This window comes from Bactrocera tryoni, chromosome 2, assembly GCF_016617805.1.
Source record: "Bactrocera tryoni isolate S06 chromosome 2, CSIRO_BtryS06_freeze2, whole genome shotgun sequence".
Classification (NCBI taxonomy): domain Eukaryota; kingdom Metazoa; phylum Arthropoda; class Insecta; order Diptera; family Tephritidae; genus Bactrocera; species Bactrocera tryoni.
In genome coordinates, this window is record NC_052500.1 from 57,100,580 (window position 1) to 57,115,977 (window position 15,398).

The 15,398-nt window shown below is 33.7% G+C and overlaps 1 pseudogene; it reads right to left on the reverse strand.

Moving 5' to 3' along the window:
* The window catches only part of LOC120768777, a 57,774-nt pseudogene extending 53,309 nt beyond the window's left edge, over positions 1-4,465 (reverse strand).
* Between the last annotated feature and the right edge of the window lie 10,933 nt (positions 4,466-15,398).

Sequence of the window (15,398 nt, forward strand, 5' to 3'; positions counted from 1 at the left end):
AGACATTAGCATATTCCGCGGTGTACATATTTTTTTTAGTTTGCTGCATCTAATTAACGCAGATAAACCTATGTACATTTGTATAGCTCCGTTCATAAAAATAGTAATGCTGGTGTGTTTTGATTATAAAAAAATCTACTTAAAATTCATACATGAATTTAATAAGATTTATTTAATAAAAAACTTTAAATAAAGTCTCATCTCGATTATATTATTAATTATTTTGTTGAAAGAAAAACAGAAAAAAAACTCAGAAGTTAAATTTCGAGCAGTAAATCTTTTCGATTGACTAGTAACTGGTTGCAAAGTCTTTATTTATATTTTAATACATCCATATAGCGACGTTGCCCATGCCTCCAATACCGCTAAGCCAAATAAGTGTTTTACTTAATGGATTTGTTGTTAATACAACTAACTTAACATATGCCATAATTTTCGACTGAATTCGGATCTCGTAGTTGCGCTAGCCAGGACATTACGACGATCCTTACTGAAGCAAACCTTTTCTTAGCTAGTTTGGTTGCATGTATTGGGTTAAATTCAATATCTTCCGTTTATAGGTATTTCGCAGTTGGCAAATAGTAACATAACATCCTTTCAGAGGTTTACATGTGGTGTTTGGTCTATGATGTTAGAAATAAAATGTACCATATAAGACCATCACTTTGATACGAAAAGCAAACCCGTTCAATAGTGTTCAAAACACCATGTTTAACAGTAGTGGGCGGACATGTTTTCGGCTATTAATCCATGATTAATCCTCAGCACATTCCTTCATTTTATAGAAAGCCTAATGAAATTTTCTTTAACGACTTTATTCTAGCAAACACTTCATCAAAAGAGGTACTTTACATAGACTCCTATTGTAGCAGACAACCCCAAATTATTTAATAGATCTATAAAAAATATATTTTTTTTTGTTGCCAGATTGTCCAGATAGTGAATTTATTTTTTATTGTGGTTTGCGCTTCTTTTATTAAGATCAGGTTTATTAGTTAAAAAATTAAGTTTTTTTTTAAACTTCAAGTGATCCCACTACCAACCTTTTGACCGAAAATAAGAGAAAAATTATAGGTAAAGTTTGAAAGTATAATAAAACAAACCTAGAGATTTCTACAGTCTACTAAATGTACAGTTTTGCTCACTTAAAATATCCATTTGTGTGTTCAAAAATAATTTAATCTGTACATAAATAAGAAATCTATATCTTCATTCTATAAGTGAAAGGAAGGGTGAAACAACTAAACAAAATTTATTTTGTTAAAATGAAACTAGGGACTCGTGAAAGTGTTGGACATGGAATGATATGGTTTTAATCACATTTGTAGAAATATTCCGAAGTTTTGTTTTTCCTTAAATGCAGAAATTTATTAAGGATACAATTCTTATCAAAGCAGTGATTGTTTCGGAAGGTGAAGTTTAGAAAAGTTTTTTGCAGTGCAAACTTAAAGCACCAAATTAAGAAGAAATTTTGCAAAATATTCGGTTTAAATTTCGAGGAAAAAATCTGATCTGTTTGATAAATAATTTTTCGTATAATTTAGATGATTATAGTAAGAAATAGTTTTAGATCTAAAAATGATGGAAAAAAGTCAAGGGGAGACAAGGTAAATAGAATAAAAAAAAAATTGTCAACATAAAAATTATAAAGGAGAAACGTCTGCTAATATTGAGTTTTCGACATTTGCCTGTGTGTTTGCTTAAAATTATCCTTTTTTTCAAAACTGAAGTGGTATTATATTTATGTATGCTATTTTCTTCATGTTTTCTGGTTTTTGTACCATAAATGGAAATAAAGATTTCTTATTTACTTTGTTCAGTACGAATTAAGGCTTCTTGATAGAACAATGTCTTCTTTGACCCACTAAAAAGGAAAGAGCACTGAGATTTCAAAAAACTTTCATTCAAAAATATTAAATTCCTTAAAGGCAGTTACTAATCGCTACTATTTAATTTTTTTTTTTTCATCTACAACTAACGACAAGCACTGTTATTTTAATGAACTATTTGCTTTTTTAGAAAGTAAAAAAATGCATCATTAAAAAGTTTTCTGGAGCAAATATAAGCGGATTTTTTCATTTTTATATTTGAAGTGTCTATTCTTGCAAAATGATCACGCTGGCAAGCCAGTTTATTTAGAAAAAGTCGTTAAATATAAGAAGCTGTTGCACTATTCATGAACACGACTGTATACATATGTATATAAAAAACTCTGAGTATGTATATATAAATACATATATGATGATCAGAGTGTCTTCTTGACAGCAGAATTTGTAATTGTAATCATTTCATTGTCACATTTTTTGCTTCTGGTCAACTAACCATATGCCTGTGCGGTCAAGTGGATTAAGTGTAATTAAGTTACAGTGGCCTATGGAGATAGCAAAAACCGTTATAAAATAATGCAAATGTGGAAAGAGTTGCGTGAAAAAGTAGATATTTTTCGAAACTATTGAAAAAGGTTTTTCGAAAATAACTTTTACTCTAACACTTATCTGAACTTTTAAATCATTGGTTGGCAAAACTAAACTCTGGCTGTATTTTCTCTGTCCACATACATAGGAGGGAGATGTGAGTAGGTAAAAGCCGCTAGAAGAGAGGGACAGTGTGTTCTTTAAGGACGAATGGTCAAAGTTTGGAAAGGTTGGTGAATGCATATTAGAGTGATTCAAAAAAAAAAAATTTTTTTTCGTTTCGTACTTGGAAAACTAGGTTCTTAGACACCTCTAAGAAAGCCTCTCCAAACATGAGTTTTTAATTGTAACGGGAAAGTCCTCCTACATACAGTTTTCTATTTTTTCTTATTACCAGATTGAAAAATTTATATCTCGCTTCCAACTACTTGAAAAAATATCTTGTTCCTTGGATTTTGTAGGAAATTGAATGCTCTACAAAAAAGGTCTATTATGATTTTTTCGGCTCAGTGCTTTGCTCTCTTCGTACATTCTACTTTGTGAAAGCTTGGCCAGTGCTGGGCTTAAAAATCATTTGCGATGATCAGTCTCTTCGATGCCGCAAGTTCAGTGATTTTTTTTCTCTCAATAAGACTAGATTCTCCATAGTATTGGGCGTCATAATAGGTCTTTGTCTTATATCCTTGCCCTATAGACGAGCACCATGTGAGGTTGAGAATTTTGATATCTCAACTGTAAAAACTTTTGGAAGCAAGACAGCCTTTGCGGCGCTTATACACTTGGAAGCTCACACAAATATTGAAATAGGCTTGTGGACATAAAAAATTATATGTCTAAGTAGATTTGTATAGAATAAACAGAATAGAACCTAACATATGCTAATATGAACACTAAATTAAGAAAGGCTTTATAAATTGAGTTTTGCGAAAAATATATGATTTTACATAGTCGTGGAGTAACTAACTTACCAAAATGATGCGCGATATGATCGCGCTCCTCTTACTCCTCTGGTACACCCTTAGCATCAAAGTCATGCATATCCATATTTTCTAAACTGCCACTACTACCTCCTCTGCCTCCTCCACCGCCATCGTGATAATGATTTTGGCCACGCATTTCGATGGTGAACGTGTGTGCGATGGTATTAGCAGCTGTAACGGTCATATGCGTGCCATAGGCAAGCGGTAGTGAACTACGTCCAGCATCTCCGTCATCGCCAAGCCAGGGCCGGAAGTTGTTAATACAAATTGCAGTAATTAACAACAAAAAATTTGGTAGATTACTTTTCGTTTCATTTTTATTGTACACGTTGCCTGCGGTGCTATATTGGTTGTATTTATCATTGTTGCTGTTCTTGTTTTCACTATCGTTCTAGCAAGCATTGCTCGCATTCTACCATGTGCTTCATTGCCTTGTTGCCTTTCGTTCACAAAATTTGTAGACTACATGTTTGCTACAGAAATTCTCTTTCACTTTCACATTTAAAGAAATTTTATTTCACTTTCTGAGGATATCCCTCGAGATCTGAAAGCAAATAGAGAAAAATATGATGAAAATTATTAATACAATTTTATTTAATAATTATATATTACATATATTTATCTACATTTATAAATTTGAACTATTGTAAGTCCATTATATATATAAGTATATAGCAATTGCTTCTAAATAAAAATTATTTGAACTTTTAGAGAAAGTTTAGGATTCAGATCCTAGGTGCTATCGCCGTATGATACCAGGTTAAAATTCTCTAGATTGAGAGGAAAGAAGAGTTTTAAAATTGTTTCGATTTTTTTCTCACCTTTATTGAATGCACGACATATCTAAAATATTGTGTCTAGATTTCTCCAATCGTTGACGGTGGAGCACACATTCCGTTTCCCGACCATGAAGAAGTTCGAATAACAACTACCCCTCTGAAGAACAACAAAGCGGCGGTGGCCAATGTATAGCCTGCCGAGCTATTCAGATACGGTGGCAAAGAACTGATAAGGAACATGCGTCAGCTTCTTTGTAGAATGTAGTCGGACGAAAGCATACCCGGCGATTATAATTTAAACGAGGTTTCAGACAAGGCAACTCCCTATCGTGCGACTTCTTCAATCTTCGACTGCAGAAAATAATTCGACCTGCAGAACAAATAGAGAAGGTACCATCTTCTGTAAGAGTGTACAGCTGCTGGCGTTCGTCGATGATATCAATATCATTAGCAATAAAAAATACGTCGTTAGTTTTGCTTTCTCCAGGTTTGACAAAGAAACGAAGCAAATGGGTATGTGAGAGCCAAGTCGTAGCTAATTTCGTCGATCTTGGTACCAACATTAACACCAACAATAACATCAACATCGAAATCCTACGCAGAAAAAATTTGCGAAGATATATGCATTTTTTTCTTCAAACTGTTTCCAAAAAGTGAAAGAGTTACGTACCGAAAAATATTGAAGGTTACCTTTGCTTGCTGACAGTTTTGGAAATTATAATAAAAGAGCTCATAAAAGGAGTTTCATTGACAAATAGTAAACAATATGCTTTCGACATTTCTGTTTTTGTTTAATAAGCTGACATTATAAACCTTTCTGTTATTTTATTCATGTTCAATGAAAATAAAAATTTAAAAATCAAGTATTCAAATATTCAGAAATGATTGCTAGTGATAAATTAAATTGTGAGCACAAATATATCCAAAAATCGATTTTATATCTAGGGTTATAAAGCTTCTGTAGAGCTGTGTAATTTAATGAGTTTCATACGTACATATATGTATGTGTAATTATTATAATGCTTTTTAGCTTCATCCATATATTTTTAACTTTGAACAATGTGATAGGTAATGCAAAAAACAAAAAAATCTCTTTAAGTAAGTAAGTTTGAAGTATCAAATATCTATTCTATCAGGTTAGGTTAAGAGATCGTTCCTAACAGAAATCTCGCTTGGACAGATTAGAACGCCGGTCCGCTCTGGTACCCAATACAAATTTCATTTCAAAATTCGATAAAGCCTTTGACGGTATTAGAAATGTGTTAATGCGGCTAATGCCAGTTTCGGCTATGTCTCCTGGTTCGCCGAAGGTAAGTTCGCCGAGAGTTTTAACCTAGCTCTTACAAAGACAGCATGAGCTGTTTTGCGCCAGATCTTTCGCACTTTGAACGTGTAGTAAGCTAGTGTAGTAAACAAAACAACATACGCCTTTCTTAACTTAATATAATATGCAGGGTTTATCCTGAAAGTAATAGGACTGATTTTCTTCCGCCGCGACTGTACTTCGAAACGCGCACTGACTGGATTCGGTAGAGTGCGTTTCTAGCTAACGAACGAGCGGCTGCACTGTGGTCTGAAATTCAAATTTTTTGGCATAAATTCGAAGGAGTGGTACAAGGCCATTGAAATTTCGCATACAGGTTATATATGACTTAGTTAAGAAAAATTCCAAGAATGGATGAAATCGGTCATTCTCCAGGGGTACCTCCCTTGGACCTATAGTAAAAATTTGGTTTCATAAAATGAAAAATTTGCATATGATAGGCAAAAGTGGTCAAATAATTTTATTACATATATCCAAATATTTATACATATGTTTTTACTCAAACAATTATTTTTATAATAACATTGACTGTACATCGGAAATGAGAGAGAAGTTACAGAAAGTAGCTTGCATTTAATTACTTCCTCATAGCTTGGATATATATTGCAATTCCTTTCTTTATTTAACAACCTCATGTTGATATATTGTCATTTGCTTAAATCAATTTCAAGTAAAAATTCGAGAGCTTCTTCCGGAGTGAATGGAACTGCTTCGGGTTTTTTGGAGGCAACAGCTTTTCTTATTTCGCTTTGTTCTGCTTGATGTGCAGTTTTCTTTAGAATAAATGCTAAATCACTTTGTTTTGATTTTTTTGGCGCCACAGTAGCTGCATGAATCAAAAATCAACATCGTCATTGTTTTCACAAGAAGGATCACTTGTCAGCTTCCTCTTAAGCCGATCTTTTGCATCTGTGTAGCTAACCTTTGGTCGTCTTGCTTTACTTGAACAGGGTTTTTCAAAATCATTCTCAGAAATTTCAATAATAGTTGTTGCGGAAACCCACTGGGGCTATTTCTCTTTAAATCTATTAACCATACGAATACATTTTGATAATTTTTGGCTAACATATGCTAATAAATTTTGTTTTTTTTTTCTTATTTCATCTTTTTTCTTTAAACTTAACTCATTAGTATTAATTTTTTTTAAAAACCCAATCCAAAACAACATTAGTTTTGCGATCGCCCTCTATCCAAACTCCAAGCATTTCTTCGTGTTGGAATTTAAACGTTGCTGAAAATTACAAATATACTTAAATGGGGCAAAAACAGGTCAATGTTACATACATGATTTTAAAGAACATACCCCAAACTTCCACCGAACATAAAAATCTGGAACAATACGGGACAATACACACAACTTTCACTCCACAGAACACTGGTTAATACGAAGTTTTCGGTTAAAAAAGCTGGAAAACAAAACTTCACACTATACAGTTATAACACAATAATCCACATTTTTTTCCATTAAATTAAAAAATAGATACCTTTCTTATATTCTTCCATTATAAATTTATTTCTTTTTTTCCTTTTTAACCATTATCGAACAGCTGTTTACTTACAATATTTTACTGAACTGTTTACAAGTTTGTTGTTGCTTCAGAAGCATCATGTTTTACAGCTCATATTTAGAACAGAGTTGCCATATCCAAAAAAATGTTTGTATATTTTAGACCAATGAAATGTCTCAATTAATACTGCGTACCTATTTTTCTGAAATAAGAAAAAATAATTTTTGGATTTATGCCAAAAAATTTTAATTTCAGACCATAGTGGGCTGGTAAGTTGTCTTCGAATACCTAGAGAGTCAAGACAAACATTTTCGAGCGACGTGTTTCTGTGGGTGGTGCAAGCCTAAAATGCAGCATAGGTTAGAGCAGAGGTACACGATTAAATTCTGTACTAAACTTGGTAAATCTGCGACAAAGACCTGTGATATGGTGAAACTGGCTTACTCAGATGTTGCTTTAGCCAGAAGTGGTGCGTTGAATTTCACAAAATCTGTGGTTCTGATGATGAGCAAGGTGTGCGTGAGGATAGTCCCAAAACTGCTCACTAGTGACACCAGCACCCCCCGCCCCCCCATTCAATTTTTGAACAAAGGAATCACAGGTGACAAGTCATCGAATTTTGATCCAGATACAGAGAGGCAATCTTCCAAGCATTTTGAGAAGAGATAGGGGAACCAAGCAGCATGAACTTCAGCTCTCAAGGCCATTCCGGAAAATGCCTTCCGTAACACCATCAATGCTTGGAAATCGCGCTGGCAGCGCTACATCGACACAGAAGGAGCCTTTTTGAAAGTTTTTTTTTTAATTGTAACGAAAGTTTTTTTTTAAATCGACTCAGTCTTATTACTTTCCTGAAAAACCCTGCATATAATTAGTTTTTGATCATCGTATTATATATGTGTTATTATTATTGTATCATTAATTGTTTTTCACTTGTTTTATTTCTTAAAAAAACATGTACAAAAGGCGTTCAAAATCATGTGTTGTTTTCATATCACTGAAGAGGCCTCCTGAAAGTAGGTTGTTCCAAACGATACAAACTTTACTTGACTTTATTCCACATAGTTGTAAAGAAATCGATTATTATTTTTAAGAAAGGTAAACTGGATCATTCTATTTAGCTTAGCGTTCAAACAGTCACGAATTCCTTTGTTTCTATTATGTGGTTTACTTTGTTGATTTCAACCTGATTTTTACTGTTTCATTTTCAAGACACTTAGTCAGATAAATGAATAATTATTTCTATATTACTAATCATGACAGTAATCCTAGACAAATTTGTGTGACCAAAACGAACAGTTATATCGGCAGTTGTCATCATTCTTTTGATGTCACTGCCTAAGAAAACTACAGGACTACCAGAGATAAGGACCGAATGGACAAGGGAAAAGATTTTAATGGTTAAGTGAAAAGAAGACAAAAGAAAATGTATTAAATCTGGAAAGAGGTGGTTGCTGCTAAACAGAAGCACCCCCATTGCAGAATCGTGACAAACACAAATTGTGTATGTATGTTTGTATTAACACATATTTAAATATATACCTTATAAACAAAATTAGCGTATAATAAGAAAAAAATTAAATGAAAAATATTCCTGACAGCAAATAAAAAGGTATAAGGATGACATTGTGTTGTCGCTTACGTTTTTATCGTCATTTGACAGATGCTAACGAGAAAGTAATTTTTAACAGAGAAAGAGCAGGTACAAGACAAGAAGCAAGGTGCAAGACGAAGAGCGTGCTATAGCGAAGCATTAAAAGTGGTAATTGATGTCAATGGAAGAGTAAAAAGCTGTGAACATGTATATTCGTCTGTATGAACGGGAAAAAGTGAGAGTGTCAGATTAACTCCAACACGAAGAAAAAACAAATCACAAGTTGTCTTCGAAGCTAAACTTCAAGAGATTGCAAATTTGCAGAAGAATTAAAGAGATCTAAATTAAAGATGAGGTTAGCTGGAATAATTAATAGGTCAATTGAAAAAAACACAACTGGAATAAAATCCACATGATTGTTAGTTAGCCCCAAACGCCCAAAAGCGTGTATAAATTTGACAGCGGTCACATCTGTAGTTTGTGAAGTAACTATTAGTATAACATTTTGAGCGAAGTAACTTTTGTTATTATGACAAAAAAGGGTATAAAGGAAGTTCACTTGTTGGTAAAATGTTCCTTTTTGAAGTGCAAAAATACCGTTGAAGTAAAAACTTGGATTGATGATGAAAAAAAAGTGCACAAAGTATTTTGGATAATGCTAAAGTGAAGTTGTTCGAGATAGCAGGCACTCTAAAGATATTAAATGAGGGTGTTCATCATATCATTCGCGAATATTTGGGGAAGAGGAAGCTCTGTGCAAAATGGGTACAGCCAGAGCTCCCTTTTTGACCAAAAAGAGCGCAGTGTCTGAAAATGTTAAAGCGTAACAAAATCGTGTTCTAGAGTCTGTATATAACAACAGATGAAATAACGCTCCATCATTTCACATCGAAATCCGATCAACAGTCATCCGTGGGATCGACGCATGCATCTGTATTTCGGGATGCACATAGGCGGACGAAATAACCGAAAAATGGACACATATGAAATAAAAGAAGGTGGTGATTTACCATATCCCTCCGCGTCCACCTTACTCTCCAATTCTGGCCCACAGCGACTATTTCCTGCTCAAATCTCCAAAAATACTCCCTGCGAAACAATTTTTGTCAAATGAAAAGGTGATCGCTGAAACTGAGGCCTATTTGGATGCAAAAAACAAACCAAACTAGACAAAAGTTATAGTAAATGCTAAATTTGTAGCAATAATCATGCCAATAAACTTAAAAACTTAATGCTTATGTGATTTCATAAGCTAAATACATACTGAAAAATTAGTACTCGTAAGAAGCGTGAAGGTATTTTTATGTATGCTCTCGTGCACAAAAATTATCAATGAGAATGTTAAGATAATACAATATATTTTTTTATTTTATTCCAGTACCTGCTCTTCGCTTGTGTATCGATATTTTGCAACTATCTAACGATTGAGTACGCAAAAAAAATTGCAAAAAGTTAAGAAGCTTCCACGAAAATAGAGTGCATACAAACTCATTTTAAAAATTGTATAGTTGTTCATATATTTAAGTGTTCATACGCTTTTTTACTCACTAACAAGCGGAATTTAAGTTGAGAAAGCTGCTTAGTGACTAACTTTGCGGCTACTTATATTCTCACCATTTTCGCAGCTGTTTCTCAGAACAGCTTTGCTGGTTTGCTTTTCAAAGAGTTAATTTAAAGCTTGAATACCTATCCTTAGTTTCAAGCGAGCATGACAGCGAACACCATTCACGTAGAAGCGTAAAAGAAGGAATCGACGCTCAGCTAGTTGCTTTACATTTCCTCTTTTTAATACTTTTAACCCCGTTTCTCACTATTGTTAGAGTTAAAAAGTACCGTTAAGTGAATTCACGGATTCATCGATGTTGTGATATGTTAATGAATGCACAGTATACACCGGAAGAAATTTCTCCAGATAATAATTATTGTTAATTGTTTCTTCAATGAATAAGGTTATAGCTTGCTTGTTCAAAAAAAAAACAATACGGTTTTTCAACCTTTCTACCCTTGATGAGTCCTTCAATGCAACAGTAGATATATTTCACCATCAGAATTGCGAATCACAAAAAAATTTTATTATTTGAAATCTATAAATCCAGTTATGTGTGAATAGAATTTTTTTTTTAATATTTGACAAAATGGTAAATTTGGACAGGGACAGGCTAGGTTTGATACGGTGACACCTACAACTAAATGTCGGAAACTATATAAAATATAAACATACATATAGAAATGAGCAGCATAACGAGCTGAGTCGATTTGGCCATTTTCGTTTATGACTATGTTCGTCTGTCTCAGTGTAAGCGAAATAGTCACTCAATTTTTAAGTTATTTATCTGAAATTTTATACATGTCCTCATCATGCATTTGCATAAGCTTACTGAAGATATTCAACGTTAAAAGCAAGTTTATATAATTTTTATACTCTCGCAACAAAGTTGCTAAGGAGAGTATTATAGTTTTGTTCACATAACGGTTGTTTGTAAGTCCTAAAACTAAAAGAGTCAGATATAAGGTTATATTTGGCCCCGCTCCCTACTTAGTTTTTTGTACATATCTCGGAAACTACTATAGCTATGTCAACCAAACTGTATAGAGTCGTTTCCTTCAGGCATTTCCATATACAGTTAAAAAATGGAAGAAATCGGATAATAACCACGCCCACCTCCCATACAAAGGTTATGTTGAAAATCACTACACTAAATTTTACGGAAGAAGTGGCAGAAGGAAGCTGCACTCAGGCTTTTTTTAAAAGTTGAAAATGGGCTTAGCGTCGCCCACTTATGGACCGAAAACCATATCTCAGGAACTACTAGACCGATTTCAATGAAATTCGGTATATAATGTTTTCTTAACACCCTGACGACATGTACGAAATATGGGTGAATCGGTTCACAACCACGTCTTCTTCCAATATAACGCTATTTTGAATTCCATCTGATGCCTTCTCTGTATAATATATACATTAGGAACCAATGATGATAGCGGAGTAAAACTTTACACAAATACGGTATTTGAAAAATATGTAAATGACGGATAATGAAATCTCCATTATCACTTTATCATGCGAGAGTATAAGATGTTCGGTGACACCCGAACTTAGCCCTTCCTTACTTGTTAAATTTTCCTTCATTTTTTTTAGTTCCACTACGATCTAACTGTCCTATTCCAAACATCATTAATTTTACATGACCGGTAGTTACCAAATCTATGTCATGCAATCTGATGCTCGAAATGTCTGGGCGGAGCTTGGTAAGACGATTGACGCATACAAACGAAACAGTGGGTGGGTGTAACAGCGTGTGGGCATTTCACACCTTCACTTTTTGAATTAAACGGTGCTTAAGACCTACATATTAAGCGACAAGCGTTGAAGCTATTCGGCAGTTAATGTAAATAATTGGGAAATCTGGATACATATTCAAGGATATCGGCTAGGCAGTTTGTTGCCTGACGAAAAATCAATATTGCTGAGAAGTTATTGGCGTGACATTTTTCGTACTAAGTTATGGTTGTAAAAGTGGGCGCTTTAAGGATCGTTTAAGAGTTTTTGTAGTTGTTTGCGTGATGTTTATTACTACTATATTTTTGCTTGGTATTTTTTCATATTCTGAAAATAATGTGTATGAAGTTATAAAAACTAATCATACAAATGATGGGATGATTGACAACATATTTTTATCATAGCTTGGTTTTGCTCAATATACTTGACTTTCATACATATTAAAACCCAATAGAGTAGTAGAACTTGAAAATATTCAAAATATCCATTCGAACTATGGACCTTCCTAATTTCAGACATTTAATGTGAAAAAATTATAACTCAGTCATAATTTTGCTAGAGGAACAAAACTAACACTACATTAAATGCAGCTGATTTGCTGCTAAATAGATATGTAAAGAAACCAGGCAAGCAAATATAACTAATCCATTACAGAGAATTCCCACAGCAAATAAATCACATGTGACACCGTAACCGATTGGCAATTGGACTGCAATGTGACACGCAAAGAACTGCGTTTCCTTTCACCAACTGTTTTTCACTTCATCCGCTACTTTGTAGTCTGAGTGTAAGCACTTAAATACCCGTTTCTATAGCAATGTATTAATACAATTTCAAGGTATGAGATAGTATTGTGTTAAATTCATTAACCCCACTATTTGTGGAACCTTCGCTTTGATTGTATGGTATTTTTTTTGCTTGTGTGGGTTTTAGGTTGTCTGGGTGCGGCGTTTATAATAAATGATGGCACCAGAAATTAGTTAGGTAATTTGTCATATTATCACCTTGAAAATTAGAAAATTTATTAAGTTTGATTTTTTAAAATCATATAATTTGATTTATTAGATAGTGACATATATAAAAAGCTACGGAATGGTATTGTCTTATTATTCAATTAAAAAACTGGATAAGGAAAAAAAGAAAAACAAGGCAAAAGTTCAGACGAAAACGGCTATACTATCTACTTTGAAATACATTATATTCCTTTAAGCATTTAGGTGACAATAAATTTGTAGTAACAGTCAGACGCTGTTATATAAAATTACATATGCGGACAATATTCTACGGATCATTCCAAAAATCAAGATTGAGAAGTTTTTCGCGGATTGTAAGAAGAGCTGGCATAAGTGCATTATTACGAATGGGAACTATTTTAAAGCTGGAAAGATAGACTTATGTAGACGAATGAATAAATTTTTGTTTTAGACTCAAAGATATACCGTTATGAGTTAAACATATTGGCCAATATATGCGGTACAAATTCACTCCGAAGTTCGATTATCTTTATATTAAGTAAATGTAGGTTAAGGGAAGTATTTGTCCGATTCGACCCATTTTTGACAAACAAACATAGCATTATAAGAAAAAAAATTATCCCTTAATTTTAGTTAAGTTCAAGTCAACTCTTGGTACCGGGGTCTAAATATTCGGTACCTAGGAGCTTGAAAAGTTTTTATTGGATTTGAACAATTCCTGTTGAAGGTGGCACACACTAAAGGCATTAATCGTGCGACGTTTACTACCCTTATATTAATTGCTTCATGACTTGTGTACTGGAAGGTAAAGGAATCAAGTGGAATTTAACTATGTGTTATATGGGAAGTAGACGTGGTTATTGTCCGCAAATTTTTGCGTCTCTGGCGCGTTTAGTTATTGATTTATTGCGCTTTTAGTAGTTTTGAACAGTACCGTTATATGGGTAGTGAACGGGGTTTTTATGCGATTTCATTCATTTTCACACTGTCGGTAGAAGTTCTTATAAGAATTGAGCGAATTTGGTTGTTGTAGCTTTAGTGGTTTAGGAGACATATACATTAAACTTATTAGAGGGCGGAGCCACACCCACTTTTTCAAAAAAATTTCCCACAAATGGCCCTTTCTACTGCGATCCGCTGTGCCAAATATGAGATATGTATCTTAATTTAGTGCTTGGTTATGGCACTTTATAGGTTATCGGTAAATGTCGTTTTATGGACTGATTATGCCTATCAACGAACTCGAACTTTTTTTTGTACAAAGAAACCTGCACAAACAGTTTCATCAAAATATCTCAATTTTCACTCAAGTTACAGCTTTCACCGACGGACGGACGGACGGACAGACAGACACTCACCCGTATTTAAACTTTTCTCGTCACCTTGATCAATTACATATATATAACCCTATATCTATATCGCTCAGTTTTAGGTGATACGTACAACCGTTAGATGGACAAAACTATAATATTTTGTAGCAACTGGTTGTTAGGGTATAAAAAAACAACATTAACTACAGTTGCACTGAAACAAGAACTATATTTTGATTGGTCATTTTATATGGCAACTATATCCTATAGTAGTCTGATCTGAACGAGTTTACCGAAAATTATGCCGTTGCTTTGGTATTATATTCTATGCCACTTTTTATGGAGATCTTTCTTCAAATCTCAGTTTGTATGGCAGTTATATGCTATATTTTTTTAATATCAGTGTTTTCGAAAAGTTAACTTATTTATTGAAGAAAAACGACGAAAGACGCTTAATCCATTAGTAGCGGCTGTAAAACATAATTGTTCTTAAAGTTACTAAGGTAAATATGCCAGAGTTTGTGACTGTTCACGTTGATGGAAATTTATTAACTGCTAAAGATGGTAGCAAGGCAAAGATGCCTTGGAATAGTGACTATCGTGAACTAGTTCAGTTTAAGGTGGAATTAAAAATTAAAAATTTAAATGTCAAACTCCAGGTATTATGTACTCAAAATAGCACTTCTTATACCTCAACCTAAAATGTCGAAGAAAGATAAGGCGGCACTTCTCGATATTTGTTTGCCCATCGTAACATCCTTAGTAAAGCATTAACTCCAATTTATTATGTCTGAAAACGAATGTTGTCAGAATTTGTGCTTTTTGAAGTCGATGAAGATTTCTGAAAAAAACAAAACCTTGGTCTGGGGAGTCGCTTCATAGAAACTAAACCACCATCTCTGGAATTTAACTGATTAAATGATTGATGACGACGTAGACCAAGATATTAATATAAAATAGATGAAAATTAAACCAAAGAAACGCCGTCAACCCGTGATAATGTCAAGAAAAAGTTTTTTGTACTGAAAGCAGCTAACGATACTTTCAGCGGTATCAGTTAAGATAATGCAAGAATTTCACGTATTCATTACAGTTAAAATTAGAGTAAATGCTCTAATGCTTAGCCAATTTCGTCGAAAATGTTACACATACGCACCGGTGATCATCATCTACACGCTCTCAATTTCCAACCAGATTTGCTGCATATACATACCGTTGCTGAAGTGTTTTTATGA